Genomic DNA, 18,173 nt, shown 5'->3' on the forward strand with positions numbered 1-18,173 from the left:
AAGAATTGTATCTTTCCAAGATGGTGACCCCCTGTGACAAGTTTGAAGTCCTGGATCATTGCTGCTATTGAGAAGCTAAAACTTTAGGCTGGTGCAATAAGTTCAGTAGATAAAATATGGCATTTTTAGCCATATTAATTTTTAGAGTTTAGTTCTCCTTTAAAGCATATCTGCCTACATTAATTAATGTAATTACATATACAAAATGTGCTGCTTAATTGTTGTTTTAGGTTACAAAAAAAAAAAAACATTGCCTCATTATAAGATGGCAGGTGATGAAAGGAGTAGCTCATGAAAAAGGGTTTTATTTTGCCTTGACTATTCTTTCCCCATCTAGTAGGGCTGCTCTGGATATGCCATGTGATCAGCATTATATTATGCCCCCCTGCACCATGGCAGACCTGCAAAAACACAGTTCTGGAGGGAAGAGGGCTTGTATGGGCTGCCTGTGAAAAAAAAAAATCCATCCAGTATTCAAACTATGCGCACAGTTGCAACTTTCTGAAATTGTTTAATCCAGAAGATTACCGGAATTTTAATCTAATCAATGTATATATATATATTTTTTGAAATTACAATTCTAACCCCTTTGACCTTTTATAAATATTAACAAGATAAAGCAATAGCATGGGTACTTTCTTATTTAAGTTATACTCCATAATATTACTGCATATGTCTCTTAAATTGTTACTGTGGTCTCAGTTAATATCATATTCTCACAGACTATTCTGGCAGTATTCTTCATAAAAATGCTCCCATGTAAGGAAGTGCTTATGTAGACTTTGAGTGTTGTTCATTTGGCAGGGAAGTAGCCTATGTGCCATCAGCAATATATTGTATACCAATAAGATAAAAGATAAAAAATTATTGAAAACATGGTTTTGAATACTTAGGAAAATAAGGTTAATTTAACTCACTGCTGTATATGCTATGTTATAAAGGAACTTTTGATATTATAAGTTTTGTCTCTGTTGTGTTGTTAAGACTAAACTTAAACCCTGAAGTTCCAACTTTTTACTCTACTATGCATGCACACAGCCAAGGAAAGAGAGACAGGGAGAGATAGCGGCACACAAGTCAAAGAGGGTTTAAGGTTAATGATTATATTCCAATTGTTAGGCATCCCCAGTGAATTACACTTGACTTATCCTTAAAAAAGATGATTCAGTTTATATACAAGTTTCTTTTAAAGTAATCTGTGATAAATTTTTGTATAATTTTCTAATATTTAAAATGCTATGCAGGACCCTTCCCCACTCCCTTTTTCCCCTTTATCATTGTAAACATTATTTTCTGACTAATAGTTGGCGAGCCTGCCATTATATGTACTGTATGCTGATAATACAGCCAATATCTTTATAGGCCCTGCCTCATTGTGGAAATAAAAGAAAACAGGAATGAGCAAACTAACCCAGAGATTATTTAAACTATCACAGAATTATGATGGAGCCGTGTTTTACTTTTGAAAACAGCCAGACTGATCTCACTGTGCTTGGAGAGCTAGCAGCAGTGAGCCAGGCACATATAGGTGCTATATTTTATCACATAGCAAAGTTAGCTGTCAAAAGCTTTTATTGTCTCCCTTGAGCAATGAAATTGGAATTAGCTTCCACAAACATTAACTTTTCTGATGTGTTTTACTGTACTGCTACTAGGCATTGGAGTGGGCTTCGCCTCTCTGGGAGAAGGAGGATCCCATTATTGATAATGCCAGAGCCTTCGTCCGGGAACTTCGAGTGGTCTTTGATGCTCCGGGTCGTGCCACTGCTGCCTCCGCACGCCTGTTCCATCTTCAACAGGGAACTCGCTCAGTCTCGGAGTACGCCATTGTGTTCCGCACCCTGGTTGCAGAGACCTCGTGGAACAATGACGGGTATCACGCAGCCTTTTACAACGGCCTGGCGATACGTATAAAGACTGATCTGGTGTCCAGGGAAATTCCATCCCGTTGGGAAGATCTAGTCGCCCTGGCCATAAAGGTGGATACTCGGCAGAGGGAGTTTCAAGCTGAACTCGACAGAGAGCGCTCCCCAACCAAAAGATTCCACAGGTCCCAACCTACTCTGGCTCCTCGTTTTCAAAGACCCTTTCTTCCCAACCCGGCTTCTACCTTGTCTTCTCCTAATCCTGCGGTTCCTGCCTCTTCTTCCCTGCCTTCGGAAGAACCAATGCAGATCGGACGGGCTCGTCTGACCGAACAGGAAAAGCTTCGGAGAAGGGCTGCTGGACTTTGCCTTTATTGTGGTGGAAAATCCCACTTTGCCTACGAGTGTCCAGTGAAGCCGGGAAACGCCAACACCTAGGTAAGAATGGGGAGACTTACCTGGGTGGAATTGGTCCCTCTCCCCATTCTTCTGCTCAACGCTTCCTCCTTCCTATGCAGATTCGTTTTGGAACCCAGACGATTTCCTCCGAGGCTTTCCTTGACTCCGGCGCAGCTGGGAATTTCATCGATAAAGTCTTCGCTGAAAGCCATTCCGTTCCCCTACGATCTCTGGCTGTTCCTCTTCGTGCACTGGCGATTGACGATCGTCCACTATCCTCCGCTACAATTTCCCACTCCACCGATGAACTTTCCGTTATTGTGGGTTCAATGCACCTTGAAAGATTGTCCTTCCTTTTAATTGATTGTCCTTCTACTCCCATTGTACTTGGTCTGCCCTGGTTAAAAATTCATAACCCAATAATCGATTGGGCTTCATCCCAGATCTCCCGCTGGAGTTCCTTCTGCCAACAGAACTGTTTACCCACCAAATCCATCATTAAAGTTTCATCTGTGTCTTCCAATTCTTCTTTGCCCTTTGTTTATCAAGCTTTCTCTGATGTCTTCAATAAAAAGTCTGCCGAAGTCCTGCCTCCCCATCGTCCCTATGATTGCCCCATCGAACTTCTTCCTGGAACCATGCCTCCCAGGGGTCGCATCTATCCGCTTTCTCCTTCTGAAACCTGTGCCATGAAGGAGTACATTCAAGAGAACCTGCAAAGAGGTTTTATTCGTCCTTCCTCTTCCCCGGCTGGAGCCGGCTTCTTCTTTGTTGAGAAAAAAGATGGAGGTTTGCGGCCCTGCATTGATTATAGAGGTTTAAATAAAATCACAATTAAAAACCGTTATCCCCTTCCTCTCATCTCCGAACTGTTCGACCAACTCAAAGGGGCTTGTCTTTTTACCAAGTTGGATCTTCGTGGGGCTTATAATTTAATCCGGGTCAGAGAGGGAGATGAATGGAAGACCGCTTTCAACACCCGGGACGGGCATTATGAATACCTTGTCATGCCTTTCGGTCTCTGTAACGCCCCTGCGGTCTTCCAAGAATTTGTGAATGACATTTTCAGGGATTTACTGGGCCAGTATGTGGTGGTGTACTTGGACGATATCCTTATTTTTTCCAAAAATCTTACTGAGCATCGTCTTCAAGTTCAAGAAGTACTTTCTCGTCTTCGAAAGAACAACCTGTTTGCCAAGTTGGAGAAATGTTCCTTTGAAGTATCATCCATCTCCTTCCTAGGATACATCATTTCCCAACGAGGCTTCAGGATGGACCCAGCCAAGGTTTCGGCAATTCAAGATTGGCCTCTCCCCACCAGTGTCAAGGCTGTTCAAAGATTCATCGGCTTTGCAAACTATTATAGACAGTTTATTAAAGGTTTTTCGTCAAAAATTGCTCCAATTCTTGCTCTTATACAAAAAGGGGGTAAACCGCAGCATTGGCCTCCTCTAGCCTTGGAAGCCTTCAAGACTCTTAAAGAATCCTTTTCATCTGCCCCAATCCTCAGGCACCCTGAACCTCTCCAACCTTTCTTCATCGAAGTAGATGCCTCGGACATCGGAGCAGGAGCAATATTATCCCAAAGATCCTCTTCTGATGGTAAACTGCATCCGTGTGCCTTCTTTTCCAAAAAGTTTTCCTCCTCTAAAAGGAATTATGACGTTGGGAACCGTGAGTTACTGGCCGTCAAGCTTGCTCTAGACGAGTGGAGACACTTTCTTGAAGGATCATTGGTCCCTGTGACCATATTCACCGACCACAAAAACCTAGAATATATCCAGACCCTTAAGCGCCTCAATCCCCGACAAGCCAGATGGGCATTGTTCTTCTCACGTTTTAACTTCATCTTAACTTTTCGTCCTGGTTCAAGAAACAAGAAAGCAGATGCTCTTTCCAGAAGTTTTATTCCTGAAGATCCCATCTCCGAAGACCCAGAATCCATTGTGCCTCCTACAAAGATCATTGCTGCCCTGTTTCCTTCCCTTGCCTCGCATCTTTTGTCCGTTCAATCCTCTGCTCCTGTGGAAACTCCTGTGGGCGTAGCCTTTGTTCCTCCTGAGCTTCGTCAATCCATTTTGATCCAGTCTCACAGTTCAAAGCAGGCCGGTCATCCAGGAATTAAAAAGACGACTGAACTTTTATCTCGTCTCGTCTGGTGGCCTTCCTTAAGAAAGGATGTTAAAGATTTTGTTTCTTCCTGCTCCACTTGTGCTGTATCCAAATCAGGACATTCTCCTCCTAAAGGCCTACTTTTACCTTTGCCTGTTCCATCCCGCCCTTGGACCCATTTGGCAATGGATTTCATCGTGGATCTTCCTGCTTCCTCTGGCTACACCGTTATCTGGGTGGTGATTGACAGGTTTAGTAAGATGGCACACTTTATCCCTCTCCGGAAACTCCCTTCAGCTCCAGAACTTTCTTCATTATTTATTAAACATATTTTCCGTCTCCATGGTTTTCCTGCTGAGATTGTCTCTGACCGGGGGTCCCAATTTGTTTCAAAGTTTTGGAGGTCCCTTTGTAAAGCCCTGGACATTTCTCTCCAATTTTCTTCTTCTTATCATCCCCAGTCTAATGGAGCGGCAGAAAGAGTTAACCAGGCCCTTGAACAGTTCCTTCGGTGTCATGTGTCCCTGTGTCAGGATGATTGGGCTGACCTCCTCCCTTGGGCCGAATTTGCACATAATAATGCCATACACTCTTCCTCTGAAAAGTCTCCTTTTTTTGTGTTTTTGGTCTTAACCCCCTGGCCTTTCCTCAAGATCTACTGCTCACAAATGTCCCTGCCACCAACGATCAGGCTGCCCACATGCTGGCCATCTGGCAGGCTACTACTGTCAACCTGGAGAAGAGCTCGCTTGCACAGAAGAAGTTCGCTGACAAGAGAAGGGTTTCTTCTCCTCTGTATGTTCCTGGTGACAAGGTCTGGCTGTCTACCCGCAATATCCGCCTCAAAGTCCCCTCACCTAAACTTGGTCCCAAGTTTATTGGTCCCTTCCCTATCACCGAGATCATCAACCCTGTGGCTGTGCGCCTACAACTTCCTCCTGAGATGCGGATCCCTAATGCCTTCCATGTTTCTTTACTTAAACCTGCAGTTTCGTCTTCTTCTTCTTCCTCCCCAGCTCCTGTCGTTGTGGATGGGCACCAAGAGTTCGAGGTAAAGAAGATTTTGGATTCTCGAATTTCTAGAGGCACCCTGCAGTACCTTATTGAATGGAAGGGATTCGGTCCTGAGGAGTGCTCCTGGGTAAAAAGCTCCGATGTCCATGCTCCTCTCTTGGTCCAAAAATTTCATCGGAGATTCCCGTCCAGCCCAGGTGGTCCTGAGGCCCCCCCTGAGGAGGGGGGTACTGTAAGGAAAACCGTAGGTCCTCTCCAAGATGGCGTCCAAGATGGCGGCCCCCTGGATCCTGATGGTCACAGCACGATGACGTCAGCGTCTTTCCGTCCCCGGATTGGTCGCCGGCGTCGGAACGGACGCCGGCGTCAGAACGTGCGTCAACGTCAGGACGCTGGCGTCAGTGCGTCAGCGTCGGCGTCATGACGTCAGCGCGTCCAAAATTGGCGCCGAAATCTGGCCTATTTAAGGCAACTCCGGGATTCCCTCAATGCCCGATTATAGGTTTAGTTTTCTACTCCTGGGTGTGATTCATTACGAACTTCTTGTCTATTGTGTACCGACCCTTGCCTGGAATCCTCGACTTCGAACCTCTTCTGCCTGGACTGATCTTGTTGCCTGTTTGACCATTCTTCTGTCTCATCCTCTTCTGTACTGCGAACTTGGACATTGTTATTTCCTCCCTTGGTCCTCACTACTCCTGAGGCCTTTGGCCTTACAGTATGCAATGTATATCCATGACACAAAGAATTGTATCTTTCCAAGATGGTGACCCCCTGTGACAAGTTTGAAGTCCTGGATCATTGCTGCTATTGAGAAGCTAAAACTTTAGGCTGGTGCAATAAGTTCAGTAGATAAAATATGGCATTTTTAGCCATATTAATTTTTAGAGTTTAGTTCTCCTTTAAAGCATATCTGCCTACATTAATTAATGTAATTACATATACAAAATGTGCTGCTTAATTGTTGTTTTAGGTTACAAAAAAAAAAACATTGCCTCATTATAAGATGGCAGGTGATGAAAGGAGTAGCTCATGAAAAAGGGTTTTATTTTGCCTTGACTATTCTTTCCCCATCTAGTAGGGCTGCTCTGGATATGCCATGTGATCAGCATTATATTATGCCCCCCTGCACCATGGCAGACCTGCAAAAACACAGTTCTGGAGGGAAGAGGGCTTGTATGGGCTGCCTGTGAAAAAAAAAATCCATCCAGTATTCAAACTATGCGCACAGTTGCAACTTTCTGAAATTGTTTAATCCAGAAGATTACCGGAATTTTAATCTAATCAATGTATATATATATATTTTTTTGAAATTACAATTCTAACCCCTTTGACCTTTTATAAATATTAACAAGATAAAGCAATAGCATGGGTACTTTCTTATTTAAGTTATACTCCATAATATTACTGCATATGTCTCTTAAATTGTTACTGTGGTCTCAGTTAATATCATATTCTCACAGACTATTCTGGCAGTATTCTTCATAAAAATGCTCCCATGTAAGGAAGTGCTTATGTAGACTTTGAGTGTTGTTCATTTGGCAGGGAAGTAGCCTATGTGCCATCAGCAATATATTGTATACCAATAAGATAAAAGATAAAAAATTATTGAAAACATGGTTTTGAATACTTAGGAAAATAAGGTTAATTTAACTCACTGCTGTATATGCTATGTTATAAAGGAACTTTTGATATTATAAGTTTTGTCTCTGTTGTGTTGTTAAGACTAAACTTAAACCCTGAAGTTCCAACTTTTTACTCTACTATGCATGCACACAGCCAAGGAAAGAGAGACAGGGAGAGATAGCGGCACACAAGTCAAAGAGGGTTTAAGGTTAATGATTATATTCCAATTGTTAGGCATCCCCAGTGAATTACACTTGACTTATCCTTAAAAAAGATGATTCAGTTTATATACAAGTTTCTTTTAAAGTAATCTGTGATAAATTTTTGTATAATTTTCTAATATTTAAAATGCTGTGCAGGACCCTTCCCCACTCCCTTTTTCCCCTTTATCATTGTAAACATTATTTTCTGACTAATAGTTGGCGAGCCTGCCATTATATGTACTGTATGCTGATAATACAGCCAATATCTTTATAGGCCCTGCCTCATTGTGGAAATAAAAGAAAACAGGAATGAGCAAACTAACCCAGAGATTATTTAAACTATCACAGAATTATGATGGAGCCGTGTTTTACTTTTGAAAACAGCCAGACTGATCTCACTGTGCTTGGAGAGCTAGCAGCAGTGAGCCAGGCACATATAGGTGCTATATTTTATCACATAGCAAAGTTAGCTGTCAAAAGCTTTTATTGTCTCCCTTGAGCAATGAAATTGGAATTAGCTTCCACAAACATTAACTTTTCTGATGTGTTTTACTGTACTGCTTGTTTAACTTTATTTATCTTTTCTTTTTGCTGGTTTAGTATAGCCCTTGGAGCTGCTTCTCTATTTTTGGGGGTTAGCTATCCATTAATGAAGAGGATAACATATTGGCCACAATTTGTTTTAGGTAATTAGTACAAAGAAAACAGTTTGGGTGACTTTATGAACCAGAATGCTAGATTATCATTTTAGTGAAGCCTAAATTTGGGGAAAAATATACCCAGGTACATTGCCTCATATTTTTTTGTAAGCTTCCCCAAACTTACATATTACATAGTAACATGTGTTATTACTGTAACAGATTACATTTTACAGAAGCCTGAAGGACGATGTGCAGTATTTGCCGAAATTGTTTTGCAATATTTAAAAAGTGATTACTCTTAGTCTGGCAATAATAGGCCAGTTTGAGGTCTGTGGTGGGCAAGTTATTCAAAATAATGTTCTGGAGAATGGCATTATGATCAGTAAACAGAATGACTTTATAAAGAATTGGTCATGTCAGACAAACATTGCTTTTTTGATTGAGTTTAGAAAGAAACTAAGATCTGCTGGTATAAGTAATGTTGTTTGTACATGGATAGGGAACCGGCTAAAGGATGGTATACAGAGGGTGGTTGTCAGTAGTTCATTGTGGTCTACTTGGAGTAGGGTTCTTACTGGGGGTCCTGTATAGCTCTGTATTTGGTCCAGTTTTATTTAACTTTTTCATGAATGCCTTAGAAGAGTGCACACTAAGTAATGTTTAAATGTTTACAGATGATAAAAAAGTATGCAGCCCAGTTTATTCCTTCCAGTTTGCAGCTGCAAGGGTAACAAGGTTTTAGGCTGTTGTCAGCCTGAGTAATTTTGCAGCCTGAGAGAAGCCAATTGTAAGGACCCACCCTAGAGCTGAGACTAGGGAGTCTAGCACTTGTTCTGGATTTAGGGTGCCGATCGTGACACTGAACTTCTAAGTGCCCCTGCTCCATTGATTTAAATCTGATCAGCCCGTGTCAGACACAGGCTGAGGTCAGCCCAATTAGGCAGGCTGAATACAGCCGCTGACAACCTGTGTGTCCATAGCCTTAAGCCTTAAAGGCTTAATTCAATCAATCAATTTGAGGGTGTGGGGGAGTAAACTGATTGTTCGCCTTTGAGTTAACTTTTAGTATGATGTAAAGAGTAATATTCTAAGATAATTTGCAGTTGGTCTTCATTATTTATTATTTGAGGGGGGTTTTCTTATTTTGCTTTTTGTTCAGCGACTCTCCAGTTTGGAATTTCAGTTATCAAGTTGCTACTGTTCATGTTTTTAACGACACTTCGAATGGGAGACTGGTAAATGTATAACAGAGGGCCTGAATAGAAAGGCAAATAATAAAAAGTAACCATAACTATAAAATTGTAGCTTCGCTGTGCAATCTCTTTTTTTTTTTTTTTTTTTTTTAGCTGCTGGGGTCGGTGATCCCCATTTGAAAGTTGGAAAGTCAGAAGAAAAAGGGCAGATAATTAAAAAAAAACTATAAAAATAAATAAATAATGAAGACCAACTGAAAAGTTGCTTAGATCTGGCCGTTCTATAACATGTTAAAAGTAAACTTAAAAGTGAACCAACCCTTTAACATCCGAAACTGTATTTATATGAAGACTTTTTTGCAGGTATGACTTTCAACTGGGGGTCTTTGCTTGGGTGGTCTGCAGTGAAAGGATCCTGTGACTGGTCAGTCTGCCTGCCATTGTATGTTTCTGGAATCATGTGGACTAATATATGACACCATCTATGCACATCAGATATCATGCACATATACTGTATTTTAAATGGCTAATTTGTGAGGTTCAGACGAACCATTCTCACTGAATCATACTGGTGTTGGTCTCAATGTAAAGTACAAAAGGATAGAATTAAGACAATATTTACCTTTTTATAAGAGTTTCAGAGTTTCCCATTTAAAGGGCATCTGTCACCTTAAATAGTTTCCCTTGCCAGAGGTGCAGGCTAATAGAGCCAACACTCCGTTTGGGGGAAGCAATACTTTTGATTTTGTTTTTTTTAAAGAACTTCCCCTCACAGCTATAGGCTGCCAGTGAGACCTGTAAATTACTCAGCACTGAATGTGCATGCGTGTGACGTTAGATAGCAAGGTGCATATGTCAGAAGCTCATTATGCATATGGGATGCTTATTATGCACACTGGAAGCTCCCTCCCAGTGCTGTCAGTCTAGTGCCAACAGGGGCAATTTAAAAACAAAAAACTATTGTTTCCACCTACCGGAGTGCGGGCTGTATTAGCCCACACCTCTGGTGGGGGAAATATTTTATGGTGATATGTGCCCTTTAAAAAATTCAGCCTATTCAATATATCTACCTGGAAAGGTAAAGCAGAAAAGATCTTAGGTCCTATCTCTCTACCAGTCAGGGGGCTGCCCCAACCTGCTGTGTAAAATTGAGGCTCTGGCAATGACTGCCAATGTGTATAGCACTTCCCTTGCATCAGCCAATCAGATCAAGGACAAGCTAATTTAAAAAGCCATGTGTAGTAGAGCAATATCTGATCTTTCACTGTTTTTATGTGACATGATCTTACACAGACAAGGGGCCGGCAACCACCTGACTTGAACAGAGAGTGAAGCGTTAACGATGTATTTAGTGTTACTTTCCCAGGTAGATATATTGAAAACACTGCATTTTTTATGGAGAGTCACAACCCCAAGTTTGTATTTTTACATAAAGTAATTTGCATCATTGCACTTGTAGTATAGATTTTTTTGCAGTTGTTTTCCCCATTACAAAAATCTCCATAGAGGTCAATGGGACATGTATCTTCTGAATGTTTCCATTTTTTTTCACCAGGATTCAAAAGTCACAATTCTTAAATGGCATGTAAATGTATGCAAAACAGTGATATGGTTTGTTTTGCACAATGTGACAATGATTAGCCCATTTTTTGATTTACCTTAAAGGTGAAATAAACCCTATAAAGGATTGAGGCTAACAATGCTATATTTTATACAGTATACTGAACTTATTGCATCAGCCTAAAGTTTCAACTTCTCAATAGCAGCAATGTTCCAAGACTTCATCTTGGAAAGTGACTGCCATGCTCACATGCTAAGTGGGCTCAGAGCAGCTGTTGAAAAGCTAAGCTAAGGGATTGTCGCAAATCATCAATCAGAAAATTAGGTTGGACTGTAATATAAGCTCATGCTGCTAGGCTAATTATTACATTCTGATGATAATTGCACTGGCGTATGTGCTACCATGTAGTAATTATCTGTATTAATTACTAATCTGCCTTATATTGTGACATTTAGGGTTCAAGCACACGGTCAGTTCCTGGGAGATTTAGTCACCCGGCGATTAATCGCCTCTTTTGCAGGGGCGACAATCTTCCCGAACTGCCTTCCCCCTGTGGTTGCCATTGGTTGGTACAGAAGCCCAAAATATAATATACAAAATTTCTAGCCTACTTATTTAGTTAAGTTTTAGTTCTCCTTCAAATATATTTAAACTCACATCAAATTATTTTAATTGTGATAGATATGAGATCAGTTATGCAGAGACCTGTTATCCAGAAAGCTACTTTTAGACTACATTTTAATCAAATAAGTTATACTTTTTAAAATTACAGTCATATGAAAAAGTTTGGGAACCCCTCTTAATTCTTTGGAGTTTTGTTTACAATTAAAAATAAAGCGTCAGCAATTCATGAATAAAAGTTAGAAATGAGAAAATAGTATAGAGGTGGAGTTGTCCCGAAGAAACTAGCTGCGTTGTTCTAAGCCCTGGGACACCACACGTGGGAGGAAGGCAGAACACTGAGGACTGTGGTCTCGTTACTACGTTTAACTGTCTGGTAAAGAGAGCTAACTTTGCTATAAAACCAACAAATCCTCAGTGCCTTAGAGATAAAAGAGAATAAAAGGAATGAATGCTGCGCTAATAGCGCTACAATTCCATTAAATTTCTCTGGATCCGAGATACAATTAAGGTTTAAAAAGGTAAGATTTCAATGATGAGCTTTTTTTAAAAAAACTGAAATCTTACCTTTTTAAACCTTAATTGAATCTCGGATCCAGAGAAATTTAATGGAATTGTAGCGCTATTAGCTGACGCTTTATTTTTAATTGTTTGATACCATGAACTCACTTTAAAATTATAACTACAGCACTAGCACCTTATTTAATTCATATAAGAACCATGAACTTTTAGATTATTCATCAATTGTGTGTAGATACATTTTGTTGAAGGTCACAGCACCTAATTTATAGCACTTAAGCACTTTAATCATAATTATTTGTATTAACACAATCGATTGAAATACCATTAATTGTATGTTGGTGCTAAATTGATTGAGAACTAAGCATATGTTTATAATAGCACTAAGCACTTATATAATTAGATCTCAATTAATTTTAGTAAGGTAGTGTGGGGTTTTACTGCTTTCTCTTGTTTTTAGTATCCCTATTCTGGTTTATATACCTCTACACAGCCTGAAATTGGGTAATACAAGTGAGTGAACATTAATTACAAGTGAACTATATTTTTGTTTGTGATCAAAATTCACTGTGTTTGTTTAAAGTTTGAAAATAAACTGCTGTTTTCCTGGAAGAAGCTGTGTGTCCCTGTCTTCATGCTCCTTTGTCCTATGCTACCTGCCCACCATTGACTAATCCCCCCAAAAGTTACGTGTTCAAGCCACCAGCTTGCCACAATATATAAGATATATAAGATAACCATAGAATAACAAATCTAGCAGAAGTAAATCAAGAGCAACTGGACTTGCTGAGTGAATCATTGAAGTCATTTCACTTCTCATCCGAGCAGCTTCTTTAGTTCAACTGACTGGTAAGGGAAATCCTTGTCATATGCTCTCCAGAATGCAACCACAATGATCCAGTGTCACTAGGGAGCAGATTTACTAAGGGTCAAATTTCAAAGTTAAAAAAACTTCGAAATTCGACCCTCAAATTGAAATCCTTTGACTTCGAATATCGAAGTCGAAGGATTTTTGCGTATTCAATCGAACGATCGAATAGAAATAGTTTTTTAGCGATCGATCGAAGGATTTCTATTCAATCAAAAAAACGTAGAAAAGTGCTGTGAAAGGTCCCCATAGGCCAACATTGCACTTCGGTAGCTTTAATTTGGCGAAGTATGAAGTCAAAGTTTTTTTTAAAGAGACAGTACTTCGATTATCGAATAGTCTAATGATTTTTACTTCGAAAATTCACTCAAGCTTAGTAAATCTGCCCCTTAAAGTGACGATGGAAATTTACAGACCTTGTAAAGTTACTGTGATAGTATTATCAAGGTGCCATGCAACAGAGACAGTTGTTACTTTTGAGAGTTTCATGAATGGAGGTGTGAAATCCCCCAGGCTAAAGATGTTATGACAGCACTGGATGCTTGTGACTACCCAAACTGGGCTCTAGTCAAAACAGCAACTAAGCCTAACTAGAACACCAATATTGTCATTCCATAATCTAGCTGGAGTATCCGAGAAATTCATAAGGATTTTCCACAAACACCATATTCCTGTGTTTGTCAAACCTAGCAACACACTGAGACAAAAATAAGTACAATGGAATGATCCAACACACGCACAATAACAATAATATAGCAATGTGGTATATGTAGTTCAGTGTAACAAGGAGTACACAGATCTATACACTGGAGAGACAAAGCAGTTGCTCACAAAGCGAACGGTTCAGCATAAGAGGGTGACTCTACTGGCTGTCTTTTTACACTTAAAAGACAAGGGCATTCCTTTGAAAATAGCAGCATTCATATTTTGGACAGAGAAGACCTTGTTTGAATGAGGCATAAAAGAGGCTATTCATGGTAAGATAGAAAAAAACATCCATTAGAGTATCAGAATTTCTATTTCCGCTCAAAATACCCAGCTGATCTCTTCACTGAGAAACACACTAAAAAATATAGAAGCAGGGGAGCGCCCAATAGTGTAAAACACTTGAAATATAAAAATGCACCCATATAAATATGCTAAACGCTATCAGTTATACCCAATATTTATTTTATGAGTATGTGACTGTGCAAATACAAATTATTCTCAAACCCTAGTTTCCAAAATATATGGCATTAGCTTCACCCTTTTTGACACAAAGGTTAAATGTGAAAACAGCAGAAGCTGTACCCCAAAATCTCTAATCTAAATTTTAATTACATTTTAATTACAGGTACTATCATTTATCAAATAAAACAATTCTGTTCATGAATCATCATTCACATATGCATATAAGAAAGCACTGTGGTAAGGTGCTGAAGTGGAAATAGTGGGTCTTACAGACCCAGATCCACAAGGTAAGCAGTGTAAAAACCCAAAGCATATGTTGCATAGAGGTGTTCCAATTAAGCAATTATACAGCAACCTTATGAATTAGGGATGCACCGAATTCAGGATTTGGTTCAGGATTCGGCCTTTTTCAGCAGGATTTGAATTCGACCAAATCCTTCTGCCAGGCCGATCTGAATCCTAATTTGTATATACAAATTAGGGATGGGGAGGGAAATTGTGCGACTTTTTGTCACAGAACAAGGAAGTAAAAAACGTTTCCTCTTCCAACCCCTAATTTGCATATGCAAATTCAGATTTAGTTTGGTATTTGGCCAAATCTTTCGCGAAGTGGAATAGTGGGTTCAGTGCTGTTAGGAATACTTACCGGCGCTTCCCAAGATGGCTGCGCCCACGGATCCCACGCAGCACCTTCTGACACCTGTGCGTCAGAATGGACACATCGATGTGACACCAGCTTCATGACGTTATCACATTCATTTGGTGCCAAAAGAGGCCTATTTAAGGCGCCACAAAATTACAGACATTGCCCTAATATAGGTTCTACCTTGAGTGTTCCTGGGTGCACTTTATTCTTGAGATTATTGATTCTCGTGTTTGACTTCGGTCTGTTTATTGAACTTTGAACCTTTCTGCCTGCATTGACCCATTGCCTGATTCTTTCTCTTCACCCTTGTCTGATACTTTAAACTGTGTTGGACTGGTGTTTCCTCCTTGGTCCGCAATCCTTACGGAGCCTTGGGCCCCTTACAAGTGCATCCCTACTATGAATGAATTCAAGTTTTGGTTTACTGGTATGGGATCTATTTTTCCAGAATAATTGGCATCTGGGGTTTTCCAGATAAGAGATTCCACTGTAATTCGAATCACCATGCCTTTGGTCTACTAAAGAAATATTAAATAACCCCAATAGGATTGTTTTTCCTCCATAATGGATTTATGCAGCTTATTGCATCCATCAAGTACAATGTACTGTTTTATTAGTACAGAGGAAAAGGGAATCATGTTAACATGGCCTGTATTTGAGATAACATTCCTGTATTTCAGAAGTTTTTTACCTGTACTTTCACTTATATTTTTAATTTTTAATAGATAACTGTTACTATTAGATATAAAAATACATTTTATTGTTTTTTTAGGACAAAAAAGATGATGTTGAAGTAAAGTCAACTGCTCTGAGGTTTGACGAGCAGAGAAAGCAATGGCTGAGTTGCTTCACTGTGGCAATAATAACAGGACTTATAGTGACAGGAATAAACTGTGACCAGACCATCCCGTATTACACAGCTGTTGCTCTCACTGGGGCTCATCTCACACATCAGGTAAAATGACTTTGCCTTTAATGAAATAATCCAATTTCACTTGTTTCATTGTACTTGCAAAGGTGGGTGCAGCCAAACGTGATCTATCAAACATGATGATGATGTTTCTCCCCCTCTGCAGGACAAAGGCTGAAAAAGCGTAATATCATGTATATACAAGGTTGACTCCCTATATGATGGCATACATGATCTTTACTTTAAAAACATTAATGTTACTACTAACACATTCATTTGTAAAATTATGTTGCCTCAATGACTGCCATTATTGATTTGTCTTTACAAATATTAACTATTTTTAATACATGGGATTACATTCTGAGCTAACCAGCTGCATCTGCTGCCCTTCTCTGAGTTAAAATCTCATGATACCTCAGGGAAATTATATGCTTTCTGCAGATGCAGTGGTCAAATGCAATAAGAAGATATTGCTGCATTTGATAATATCACTAATTATGATAGCAACAGGAACTCACTGTTAAGTTGTATGATTCCTGCATACCCTTCATTTGAGTAAAGCCCTCAGACATTATAGGAAATGCAGCTCACGTATGACAATGCTGTAAGACTTCAACATTAAAGGAACATTAAGACCAAAAAATTATGATTGTTTTAAAGGAGCGACACTATAATGTACTGTTGCCTTGCTCTGGTAAAACTGATTTGTTTGCTTCAGAAACACAACTATAATTTATATAAGCAAGCTGCTATGTGTAGCCATGGGGGCAGTCGTTCAAACCCAAGATACACAGTAAATAACAGAAACTCTGTAGTATACAGTGGGATTCTTCAAAACTTATTTGGTATCTGGTGTGTATCCTGTGCCTTTTCTCCCTATTCACCTTTGAATGGCTGCTCACATGGCTACACAGCAGCTTGTTTATATAAACTATAGTAGAGTTTCTGAAGTAAACACCAGTTGTACCAGTTCAGTGCAATCCTTACATTAAATTTTCATTACTTTAATACATTTTCAGTTTTTGGTGTTATTGGTACACTGTAAAGAGTAAGTGTAAAAAAAGCACTTTGCGAGGGGACTCTTGTTTACATATCCAACATGATCCAACTCCTTTGAGACTTTTAATATATTGGGTTATACTCTATCCTACTGTAGTTTAGGGCTCTGCTTATGACAACCTAAAATGCTGAATAATCCTATTTCCATCTCGGTCTAGATCTATACTCTGGATATTAACAGTGCTGAAGATTGCTGGAAAAAGTTTAGTTCAAATCGAAATGTGGGATTTTTGCTTTTCATAGGTATTGTGCTTGGAAACCAATGGAAAAGAAAAAAGCACTAACACAAAAGAAGGTTACAAAATTAATTCCTGATTACCATTGCTTTTGCATTTATGGGGTCCAATGAAAGATGGCTTAAATTTTAAGTAGGACGAATTCCAAAAAGCATTGCTTTTTACTACATAACCTGTCCATGTCAGACAACCAGTAGGGAAAAAAGCAAGACTCTGGCATGTTAAAAAAGCTTCACATATCTCCCCTGTCCATCCCAAGACCAACAGGGCAACAGAGAGGCTTTTAACTACAAAAAGTGTTTAGTAAAAAAAGATTTTTTTAAATATTTTTTTTTCTTGGGATTCATTCTTTTTTAAAATAATATAATATTTTCACATACAGTAGCACGTTCAATTACTGTGCATTCTGAAGAAAGACTATTTTACTGAATGGTAATGTAGAACATTGTTATAGAAAGGAGAACATTTGTTTATTTAATTTAGTACCTTGTGGGGAACAAATCCATGCAATACACCATATAGCTTTTTTTTTTTTATGTATCTGAACCTGTCTCAAATGTATAAATTTTAAATGTATGAATTACATGTGATTCAATTGTGCATTTTTGTAGGTGCAAAAAAATTAGGCACAGGGCAGAGATATTTTATACCTGTACATTTATGATGTTAAGTGCAAGCATACCTCGCCAATTCTGCACATAATCTTATTTGCATTAAGAGTTGGAGTTGGCACATTCGTACTAGGTTTTGTTTCTTGTGCTTGTAACTACATTACTAAAGGTGCCCCATAAGGTCTGCTGAAATGTATTCTGGTGAAAACGAAGTTCATTGATCGGTTGTTTCTTTATCCACAAATTGCAATGTATTTATTGTATTTTATTGTGCATATATATGACTAAATAAAACCATTAAATACTGTTATAAAACAATAAAAATACATTTAGATTATAATTTGGATTTATTTGTTTTATTTTTCACATTAGGATTTATATTTCACTATATGTTACAGATATATAGTTAAAGGCCTGTGACAATAGAACTAACCCCTGCCCCTCACCGTTGTTTTCACTCTCATGGGGCAATTTACCCTGGCAGGCTAAATTAAAGCATTTAAACAAAAGAAAATTATGACCAAAGGCACTCCATAAAGTATACGTATTACTCCATACCATCCTCACTCTTAAGAATATATTTAGAATATATATGGCATGTAAAATTGATGTTTCACTATATTATATTTTTAGAACTATATTATTTGTCACCACGAAATTCCATGGCCATGTAATGGTATGAGACAGCTGAATGCTTTTATACATGTTATATAACTCCAACATTATTATTATCAACATGAATTTATATAGTGCCAACATATTTCGCAATAGCGAAAGATGACAATACACTTTTGTAACTAGTGGTCACTAAATGGTTCTAACTTATGACATCACTAAGTATTGTTTATATAGTGAATAAAGTACCCCCTCTTTTTTTTTTGTTTCATGACCATATAAAAACACGAGGACGAAGGCCTAT

At 39.0% G+C, this 18,173-nt stretch overlaps 1 pseudogene; it reads left to right on the plus strand.

Annotated features, from left to right (window-relative positions):
• The first annotated feature begins 7,721 nt into the window (after positions 1 to 7,721).
• Positions 7,722 to 16,998, plus strand: LOC108704591 (annotated as a pseudogene).
• Positions 16,999 to 18,173: the final 1,175 nt, after the last annotated feature.

The sequence above is a fragment of the Xenopus laevis genome, chromosome 1S (assembly GCF_017654675.1).
Source record: "Xenopus laevis strain J_2021 chromosome 1S, Xenopus_laevis_v10.1, whole genome shotgun sequence".
In the NCBI taxonomy this organism is placed as follows: Eukaryota; Metazoa; Chordata; class Amphibia; order Anura; family Pipidae; genus Xenopus; species Xenopus laevis.